Raw genomic sequence first — 11,173 nt, 5'->3', positions numbered from 1 at the left:
TGGCTGTGTATTTTCGCCGATAACTAAGTTAATAATTTTTGATGACGCGATCATTTCTTGCGAAATCAATTGCTAGTGAACGAAATTTATGCCCACTTCTCCGTTCACTATGTGAAATCGTGTATTTGAAAACTTCACGATCTCAAATGAATTTATGTGCATTCAACTGTGCATTTCTCTAATTTACTAATTCGCCAAAGGCAGAGGCGAAACTGAGTTCAAAGCTAGACTGTTTTGTCGATGACTTACTAAATCTATTAGCAGATTCATAGCCGTATGAATGGAGCAATAATTGAATCATACGACTGTTGAACTTTAACGTAACTTGAGTTTGGAACAGGAATTGTTCGAATAACCCGCAAAATGTCCACGGGGCTCGAATGCGAGATCATTCGATAAGAGGCTGAGCGCAGAAAGACTGTGATATGAGCGTTTACCCAATCCTAGACAAATATTTGAAATATTAAGCAAGCCATGGGGAAAAGAGAAAACATGATATCGAAACGGTATCTGACATATTAAATCGCACATTATATCATCGGAATGAGATGATCGGCAAATCATTCGGTTATCCACGTTCAGCTGTAGGCAGTGTGCTTGTGATGAAATTATCTTGTTTGAGTTAAACATGCCATATTAGATTACGAACCCCGGGGTTTACTATTTTGGGGTTTTGTTTTTTTGTGTTTATTGTTTAATCTTTTATTTTAGTTGAGATTGAGAGATTGTTTTTGTTAGACGTGATTCGATTGTTTTTGACAGTAATATTTCATTGCCTATAGGCACCGTGCGTAGCGATGACCCTGCCACCTCGTGACTTATATCCGAAACTTTCCCTCAAGTGTCAAAAATTGTACTATCAAACCATGAAAAAAATTCTGAATATTCGTGTTAAATTTTGCTAATTTCAGTTATCAAAATGTATTGTTGTATTGCTGGATGCTGTAATACATCCAAAAACAACTCCAAGGGTGTAAAATTTTACTATTTCCCTACTAATAGTACTCACATACCATGGCTTAGGGATAAAAGAATTAAATGGATAAATGCAGTTGTAAAACACACGTAATACTTTAATACTTATTTGTGGAGTTCGAAATAACTCTGCCATTGTCACTCCTTTATCATAACCCAGTAACTGTCGGTACGTTGGTTTGCCCCATTGTTGTGCATAACTGGTTTTCGATTCTGCACTTTCTGCAGAATTTACGTAATGCACTAAGGCACAGACGTGCTTACATTGTCCTGATAGACCTGCCTTGCATTTACAAGTTGCACTTTTAATGTTTCTATTGCAATCAAGCTGAAAGGGCAGAGATAAAAATTAAAAATAGAAATAATGATTTTCTAAAGATATTGTAATAACAATTAATTTAAAAAAGGTACTTACTGTTATCTTAACATCATATACATTTGAAATTTTTGTCTGAGCAACAATTTTGCCAGTTAATATTGTTTCTTGTTCTTGGCCAACCGTTTCTATGACATCAAAAACATGGCCCGACTCGAATAGCTTTTGGCCTTTTGATATATTTTGACCACGCTGCCGATCATTGTTTATTGGTAGAAAACCATATTTTATAATTTTAATCATTGTATTTTATATATTATATTTTTAATTATTGTAAAATCACATTTACAGACTAGACAGTGACAACCAATGGGTTTGGAAAGTTTCTTTTTTTACTCGCACGGTGTCTCTACTGTCGGGATTATAACGCCATCTATAGTTTACGCACGGTGCCTATACTCATGATGGAAATCATATTTCAGAAAATGGCGAAGAAGCAATAGCAATATATTGCACAATGAACATTATAAAAATATACTATTAGTTTGTCACATTTATGACTTGTTACTTGGCTACTGAAATATTCAGTAGCTATGTAAGCTAAGAAAGAAATTAAGAAGTTAATGAACTATTTTCATATCAGATTCCGTTTAAGTCTGACTGACAGTTTGATTACTTTAGGTGGCCTGCCTAAAAGTTACTTCTACGCTATTTTTGTTCGGTCTTTGAACTTTGTACGTGTTCCAATGATAAACGACAATGTCCACTCAGGGCTACGTCTAAAAATAACAACATACTTAGATGTAATTTATGAGATAATATGAGGAAGAGGGCCTTTTTGAGATGTAGGTAATATAACCAAAATTATTTCTTTAAAAAAATGAACTGTTGTTTGGTCATACATACCTATGAATGCAAACTTTACATATCGTTATAATATCACGAAAAAAGCCAATATACAATAAATAAAAATGAAAAATAAATAACACCTGAATTAAATCATTCATCATTTCCAAGCAAGTCAGATGTAACATAAGCCAGAAGATATGAAACCTTTGAAGAATGGCAACACATATATATCGCGAGCATCAAATTCGTTCTGAATAGGTGGAGTCGACACCTAGTGGCATCGCCTTCACACTGGATGCAATAACGTCGACGTCACCAAGATATGTGACCCACTTGATCATCTGAGCGTCATTCTGTCTTGAAGGGGAAAGGTAATAAGGCAATATAGCCTATGTCTGTTATATGTTGTAGTACTTTAGTTAGGTTAATAGAAGTGGTAGATCAAACAGTCATACTTTTAAAGTTGCTGATGGATTGTGTAAGAAATGAAGATGAGAGGGAATCATAAATCGGTGATAAATGAATGTTCTTGAAGTTGGGTTAGTACAGACAATTTTGGAAAGTCCCAAATTATAGTTACCAAAAAGACAAAGTAAATTAGCAAAATCAACTAATTAAGAATTTACTTTCACTCAAAGTAATTATTCTATATGGTGTCACTAGAATTTAGAGTGTACGATGGGGTTGACAAAAAAAATATTTTTCTGTAGGTACATGAAGATTGTACGTCAATCATTGACTATAAATAAATGAACTATCAAGCTTCGTATCAAACATGAGATCACCCTAAGTCCCCCTACTAACCCTTTCAGGGGATGACAAGTAGCTAATGCACTATGTTTACTCCGGCTCATACCAGCAGGGGGTAATGTACCGTCATAACGTTAACAATGTTTATTATTCTTCCCAGTTGTTTTGGACATTTTTCACATAGCCCGTCCATTATCAATAATGGAACATTAATCCACCCCAAAGCATTTATCCAATGACTAAAAGTACTTCGAACTGTCATTGCTAGGTACTTCGAAATGAAAGTCGTAACTAACGTTTAACAAATTATGTACATTTATTTAAGAGATTTGCTAGCGGCAACATTAACAACAGTTTTAGATAAATTGGACGTTTAATAAAAAATATTGCTCGAAACAATATTGTTCGCAATAAAATAATCTTATTAAAACGACAAGATATTTATGCGGATTGCTTATTAAAAAATTGCTCCATCCATGACAAAAAAAAAATACAAATATCTCCAAGTTAAACAAACAAGTAGGTTCGAAGATATCATACCAGTTATGAATACTCAGTGTAAAGATACATATTCATTTGTTCTTCATCGCACAAACTTTATATACTTACCTAACGATGAAAAATAAAAGTGTTGGGCAAGTATTAATTAACATATGAGTACTTACAATAAGGAACGAAACGTCGTCAGCTTTACTGAAACCTATTTACCCCAACTCTAATTAACGGGCAGACAACTTTACAACTGGCTACCTATTAACTACACAAAGTCTTTCAATCCGTTGCGTGATAAGTCACTGTAAACACAAGAAACAGACGAAGTATTACGTTTAATTATACAGTAACAAAGACTTATGCTGCCTTATCAGTAACCACTCGAAGTTAACAGCTATGAACCGTAGTGCCTTCTGTGTACAAATTATATCGTTCCACACTTTAATGGATTCGGTGCCGATATAAAACGTGTTTTCTGCAATTTTATATTAACTGCCTACGTTTTTTTTTAATTGTGGAAAAGGTGGCATACTTGAAACTGAGCTTGCATGAGGTTTTAATCAAGATTTTTTTAATTACGTTTAGGAGAAGGTATTTCTATTGTTTCAATGTGGAAGTCCAATTATGAATGTTATAAGTAGGTACAGCAAGTAGTAGTTTTGTTATAAAAACAATTTCTTAGAGTTCATATTTTTCTGTGGATCAATCCGATTGCTAAGCGGGACACATTTTGTATTATTTGAAATAATACAGGTATTTTATTACTCTTCTTGTACAAACAATGAATTATACGCATAATATTCCCGATGCTTGATATCCACATATAGATCAGAATGTCAATAACTCATACCACGTAACGCTACTTGTTCACGTAAAGCTAATAACGTAATTCGATCATCTTTTGTTCAATATTTACTTCCTACACGTGCTGAATACCTCTAAATTGTGAAGTTGAATGTCTTTTGAATGTATGGCTTTATGTGTGAAACGGAGTCAAAGAGAGAGATATCGAGAAGTGCTCTGCGACGCCACCCGCGCCCTGCGAGGCTACGTGAGAGATGGCTTTCAATATCAAATTGAATTCCGCGGTTCATTGATTTTCAATTTGTTAGGGAGTACTCTCATCGTTTACCATAGACACACTGGAGATCCGACTATTGTAAATCTTCCGAAAATTTTCGCGACGAACACTCGTCCATAACTTTTCTTGAATGTTGAAATTTAGGAGGGTGGTAAAGTTTCCGTCTCCCCTTTCAAGGTATATTTCAATTTAATCAGTTAAAAGTTCATGTTAAAAAGGCGAGTAACCTCATTCAGTTGGCTGTTTATCTTTCTTAGCAGCTAAGTGGAATGTAAAATAAACTAACATCCGATTTAAAATATGGGATTAGCTGAAAGGGGAGCCTTTTACTCTTGCGCTTTAGACTCGTTCGGAGTTGCGCGGAGAAGTTGTGCGCTACTAATCTTATGGAATATGAAATACTGACTGGGAACAATAGATAATATAATCCATATTTTCTCAGTTGCGAAATGTGCAACTGCTGAAGTACTTAGTGCGCAGTACTGCTGTGAAGTTTCAGTTGTGATTTAGTTAAAATCCTCAAACTCGTTAAACTTCAACTGCCACTGCTTGCTGAGATTTCATTCATCCGTTCATATTTCATTTTGGAGTTTGATTTTTCAAAACGTATTTTTTTTTGTGTTTAGTTTTACAGTATAAATAAAAAGAAAACATGTTATTGATCAGACGCACGGAAGGATAGATCTTATACAAAATGTCTTCTTTAATGTCAAAAATTCATTAGCTTTACAGCTGAATACACAGTTGGCCTTTATTTATCAATAACGTTGCAAAGAAAATAGACTTTGCCCTAAGCATTTTGTGGAAAGGAAATGTGTGTTTCCCATGATTTATATCCCAAATAGGGGCGTGAGGTGGCCGGTTCATATGAAGCCGGCTGCCCGCTGGCGATAAGCTGAAGCCTTTCTATACACAGAATACACACCAAGAAAGAAAATAAACAAGTTGCCCTCACAACCTTACGCTCCGCCAATAATCTCGGAGCGAACGAATAACATTGCGTCGTTATATAACTCTTATTACAGACGCAACATTCACGAAAGTATCGCTTTAAGTGCCTATAAACTACGAACTCCATAAAAAGAAAAGGGGTTTTCAATTAGACTGTAGCGCTCTTTGATTTTTATATCTTATATTAACTGACCGGCTTCCGTGATCCTTATATTGTTTTACGATTCATCACAAGGTATATTGTTTCATAAAATTTCAATAAGACGTGAGTTTGTTGTAGGAACTTATTCCTTTATTTCTAAAAGTCAAGGAATAAAAACATTAAGTCATAACGCGTAAAACCCGCTTCTAAAATATGAGCGGCCCCTAAAATACACGCAAAACGGATCCTCATCATATAAATATTTTGGGTGGTTAACACCCTGTAAATGATATACTTTTGGATACATAAGCACAGGAGTTCAGGGTAATAAATCAGCAGTAATAACTATCCGTTTTATCTGATCCCAAGGAGTTTTATTGCTTTATAACATTTTATAACGAGAAAACTAATCCAATATTTTTCTAGATACGGCAAAGCAAAGAAATACTTCTTACATGGAGAGTTTTATTAAACTACGAGTAGGAGAATCTATGTATTTAAATATATTGACTGTTTACAGAACGAAGTAGGCATACAAATGTTGGTGCTAAGTCATTTTAAAGGCACAAAGGTCTGTAGCAGCCTTCATTTATCGCTTGAAATAAATTAGTCTGTCTTTTCAGACCCACTTTAGACCTGCTGTCAGTTACATGCGGTATTAAAATTGGGTTTACCGTCTTTTATTTAATCATTTATCGATATTGAAATCCTAGCGTTATGAGAGAATCCTTTGACATCAAAAGCCAGTTTCGAAGGGTTTACAGAATAATGAAAAATTTTAATTGATATTTCTGAGAATTTTGAGGCATATATTCATATTCTTTGTATATTTTACAGCCGGTGTGAAAATGCTCAGCACATGTTACGCTGAACGTATTATTTGGGATAGAGGGCGTTGCTTACTACAATCTTATCAGTGATCTGTCTGTTTGCGTAGCAAGATACGCATCTTGTAGCATCACTATATAAATCTACATGAATTGTGCCGGAAATTTACTCGAATAACTCCTTGCTATACACAAAGTACAGAGTAATCAAAGCTTGAAACTTTTTCAGAAATGAAAAAAGTCACCTTTTTCAACTATTTAACTAAACTGATTTTGTTTGAAAAAATAAATTACAAAGTTCCACCACCCCTTTTAAACGGAAAGCTTTAACGAATTAAGAAGTTAATATAAAATAATGTTCCCGTAAATTATTCATCGCATTATCAGTCTGCTAATAAGCACGAGCGTTGCCAGAATTAAGATGAACGGAGCGAAGTGAGGGAGCGAAGTAAGGGTTGAACTCAACAAAAACATTTTCTGCAGGTGCGTTTGTGTTATCTATGACGACTGCGAAATTCAGACTCCTTGAACTTCGAGTACTTATGCTAATTTAGTCGACATTATTGTTTATGTTGAACTCTAGGTAAATATAGTTTATTTGGCAACTTGCCTGTCATGTTTTTTTTTGTAATGACGAGTGGTAATAACTTGACGAAAAAGGCTTAACGTCAAACGATGCGTTTTTTATTTGTAACAAACCTCTTGAAATTGTAAAATAACGATAGCAAATTTGGCTGAAATTAGCCGCTTTTCTTTGAAATAAATAAAACTTTCAACAGCTCAAAGCCTAGTATCGAATTGCACTTTTTGGCGAACTATCTTACGGCTCAAATTGACTGCAAATAAGCCCTAGCTTGCGTCAAGACTAAGCGTTCCCAGATGCCCTATATACGTATAGAGCGAATAGTTAATTAATGATTAATTAACCCTATTTCATTATGAATTTAATTAATTGGGATTCCAGGCGCGGTGATATTGATTTATAATTAACTATGGAGAGGCCAAGATGTTATTGCTGACGGGAAGTAGGTAACTGTGTCGCATAGAGGGAAGCTGATGCTTGAATACTGTAATTTCCTATAATATTATTTACTCTGTGGTTATAGGAGCCAGTGAGGGAGGAGCTTTTGGCATAGTGACAGTCATAGGAGGCGCTCTTTAATGAAAAAAGGCAATAGTAGTTAGTAGTAAGTGGTGTTTCTTCGTGTGTCCGAAGATACATTGCTCTATCTAATAGTCAATCTTCACAGTGCTTGTCACATAAGTTGAGCAGATGTTAAGGTGTTCGTTAATAACACAGAAATACAAAGGCGACTTTAGAGTAATTAGAAGGTCTGTTTAAAACTTTTTATCCGGACATGTAAAATAGTTCCGAGGACGCGGGCGAAACCGCGGTTGAAAGCCCGTACATGTTACTTTATTATAAGACATTATGTATCCTTATTATAATACCTACTTTTTAATATCTCGTGTTTACGTTTAAAAATACATACATTCCAACAGGTCTTACCTCAAGAACGGCATAAACTGAAAGAAGTACAAAGTTCAAAGCACATAAGTATTTTAAATCAATATAATTCAATTTTCAAATAGCTTTTAATTTTTTCGTGAACTCGCGTAAAATATAAGAAATATAAAACAGTAACTGAATATTTGTTAGTACTTTAAGCTTGTTCTACATTCAATAGCACAAATACCTACGTCAAATAGTTTTTTGGAATTCTTGATCGTACTTCAAAACAGAGACATCCTTTCCTTGAAACATGTGGCGCTCTTTCACAAGAATTCCGTTGTTTGTTGAGAAAATTCAATATCAACATATTGGATTTACATCAAAGACGGTATGGAATGTATTTACATAGTTTAGCATATAAAGCTATTAGGGTTAGGTCATAATACCGAAACGGCAAAACATTAGTATAATTAATCGCTGAAATGCAACCTAATCTCTTAGGGGAATGACTAGTTCCCCCCTTCCACCACTTGGCTGAATAACCTCTAATGCATGGTTAAACTGTTAGGCAATAGATTAGCCTAACACCAAGTGTACTTAAATATTGATGAGCTGAGATAATTTGAGAGAGCTGCCGTCTAGTTTTCTCTCCTTGAAATATATAAGTGGAATGGCTGAACATTTGACTTACTACGTGATCTGCAATGTTGATTTATTTATTCGTTTATGTTTTCATGCAAACATACTGTTTACTTCAAGTAGCTTCAAATATATTGGGCTGACTTGTTAAAGACACATCAAAATCAAATAAGCGTTGCTCAGTCTGAAACTTGCCAAATTCTTCACAAAATGCCGCATACTTTAGTAACAAGGAAGTCAGAGTAGAAATGTGGAATACCTTGCCTACCTTTTTAAAGAAATTCAGGGTAAAAATTCTTTAAAAAAATAAGATACCGTCAATAAAAATACCGGTGGAGGAGTTTCATTACGTCCGGGGAAATTATTAGCCACAGAAATGACGGCGTCACAGTCCTGTACTTCGCTGCTCTGTGCTCTTTTACTGTTGAATACAAACTGAAATGAAATAAAGTATACTGAAAATTCTTCAAAATATTTCAACTTGTAAACTAATAGTAATATTTTGGACTTTTGTATTTTTGTAACGTGGAAAGGATATGAAAGTAAATAACATATTTGTAAACATAACATCATGTGTTTTCCCCGAAGAGATACGTAAAGGTTGATTAAAAACACTAGCACATTTTCCCAGATATGCCTGTAATTATTATATAGCTTACTTTATACAAGTACCTATATTCTACATTATTTCACACTACACTTTAAAGGTCCTAATAAACATAATAAGCATATTTTTCACTTCAATAGATACGACCTTTGATGTTAAATATTGAAATATATACTTCTTTCAATATATTCACTTGACTGTCTAGTTTATTCAAAAGAAATCTAATAGATACCTCGTATGTTTGTCATTTGTAGGTCTCAAAGGTCAGACGTCTCCGATATTTATTTCCATTGAAAAGACATGATTAACCTTGCTCATATACTTGTGAAGAGCTTCAATAACTTATACTCACGTGTCGTGTATTTCATTACTGAAAATGGTAACTTATCAGAATTACGTGCTTATTTCTTTCAGGGGTTTTTAAGTAGGTACCATATAATATGGGATGGTCTATATAACTTTTAATCGCGATAATGAACTTAGGCGGATTTTAGTCAGTAAAATTTTACAAATCTTTCCACTGTACGTATAGCGCAAGGATCATTGATAATTTCTGATATAAAAAAACAGCTTAATATTTCACATGATTTCTATAACCACAATTCTAAGTTTTAAAGAGAGAAGATTATTTAATAATTTTAAGACCCTTGTTTTGTTTGCAAGTTGCAGCAGAGTAAACATGCATTCAGTATGACATTAATAAAACCTATAAGCAATTTCAAAAGTGCAGGTCCAGTGACATCATGCATTTTTCAGGGGCACAATAGCAGCAAACACTTACAGCAAGTACTAACAATTTCACGGACTAAGCTCCGCAAATGTAGCTCACTTTTCTTTAGTAAGTTTACAGCTCAAACGACCAAATTGTTTTAACCCTCGCTCTAAAGTAACTTTGAGTAAGAAAATTGCATCGTCTAAAGGTTCAGGAGTAAGCGGGCTTAAAAATAACGAAAGGGAGAAATGGAACGGAACGCGTTGATTTTGAGTACGGCGCGTCGAGCCGCTTCGCTCCACCAGATTATCGAAAGGAATCTTGATTGTGACGCTAATTGTGGCCTGGTAGGAGATTGCGCGCGCACTTTTATCATAAACCACGACTTTTGGCCGCTGTCATAGTAATAAATTCAATATCTACAGCGTAGTAAATTAACTTGTTCGATATAATGCTCACGGCAATATTTTTGTCACGCGGGACAATGTTATGTCAGCCGAATATAATGGTCCGCGGGATATTTTTTATTTGACGTTATGTTTTCATTTTTCTTTGTTGAAAATTTTACTCGTATCGGAGATATCCACTTAAAATTTTTAAGAGAATAAAGCCGGGAATATGGAACGGGATTTCAACCAATTATCGTGTGAGCATTAAGATGGAGGTACTTGAGCTAGTATGCGGGTAGATATGAGGGTATGTGCTAGACTGCTACCAGATACTGTCTAGTGTTCAAGTGGCGATTAACTCGAATTCCTACATTGCATTACAATCCGATGTTAATGGCAATTCGCATTATATTGTTACGCTTTGAGGAATTGGTATCGAATGTACTCCTTGACAACATATTGCAAAATTATTTTCAGTAAGTGCGATTTATTTAACAACTATATTACTTTAATTCATTTCATAATTACTTTATTACGTTTTAAAACTACCAATTTCTATAGTACAAAACTTTTCCACATACGAGTAAAGCTAACAATAACATGTTCTATGCATTAAGATTACGTTTATTGTATTCAGCCAAACAGAGATTATTCCAATGAATGGGACCCCTAGCATTGTTATTTCGTATTTTCTCGTAGCCATTTTCATTTTACTTTCAGATGGTACAATTTTTCAACGAGCTTATAACGATACGTTGTAACAATGCATAGTCAGATAAGAGTCTCATCTATCTAGCGATAACGTTCGAGTCTATTCAAATACAGGAGAACAATAGAAGTTCAATACGAACCGTTGTATTATGAGCGCAGTTTTTGCAATCCACCAAGAATTGGGTCACCTGCCAGACTATTGTATGGGTTTTAATTTGTTTAAGAGTTCATAAAGGTATTGTGGAAATATTGAAAAATAAACAAACATTGATATTTTAG

Source organism: Helicoverpa armigera, chromosome 13 (genome assembly GCF_030705265.1).
Source record: "Helicoverpa armigera isolate CAAS_96S chromosome 13, ASM3070526v1, whole genome shotgun sequence".
In the NCBI taxonomy this organism is placed as follows: domain Eukaryota; kingdom Metazoa; phylum Arthropoda; class Insecta; order Lepidoptera; family Noctuidae; genus Helicoverpa; species Helicoverpa armigera.
Note: the sequence above shows the minus strand (reverse complement) of the source record.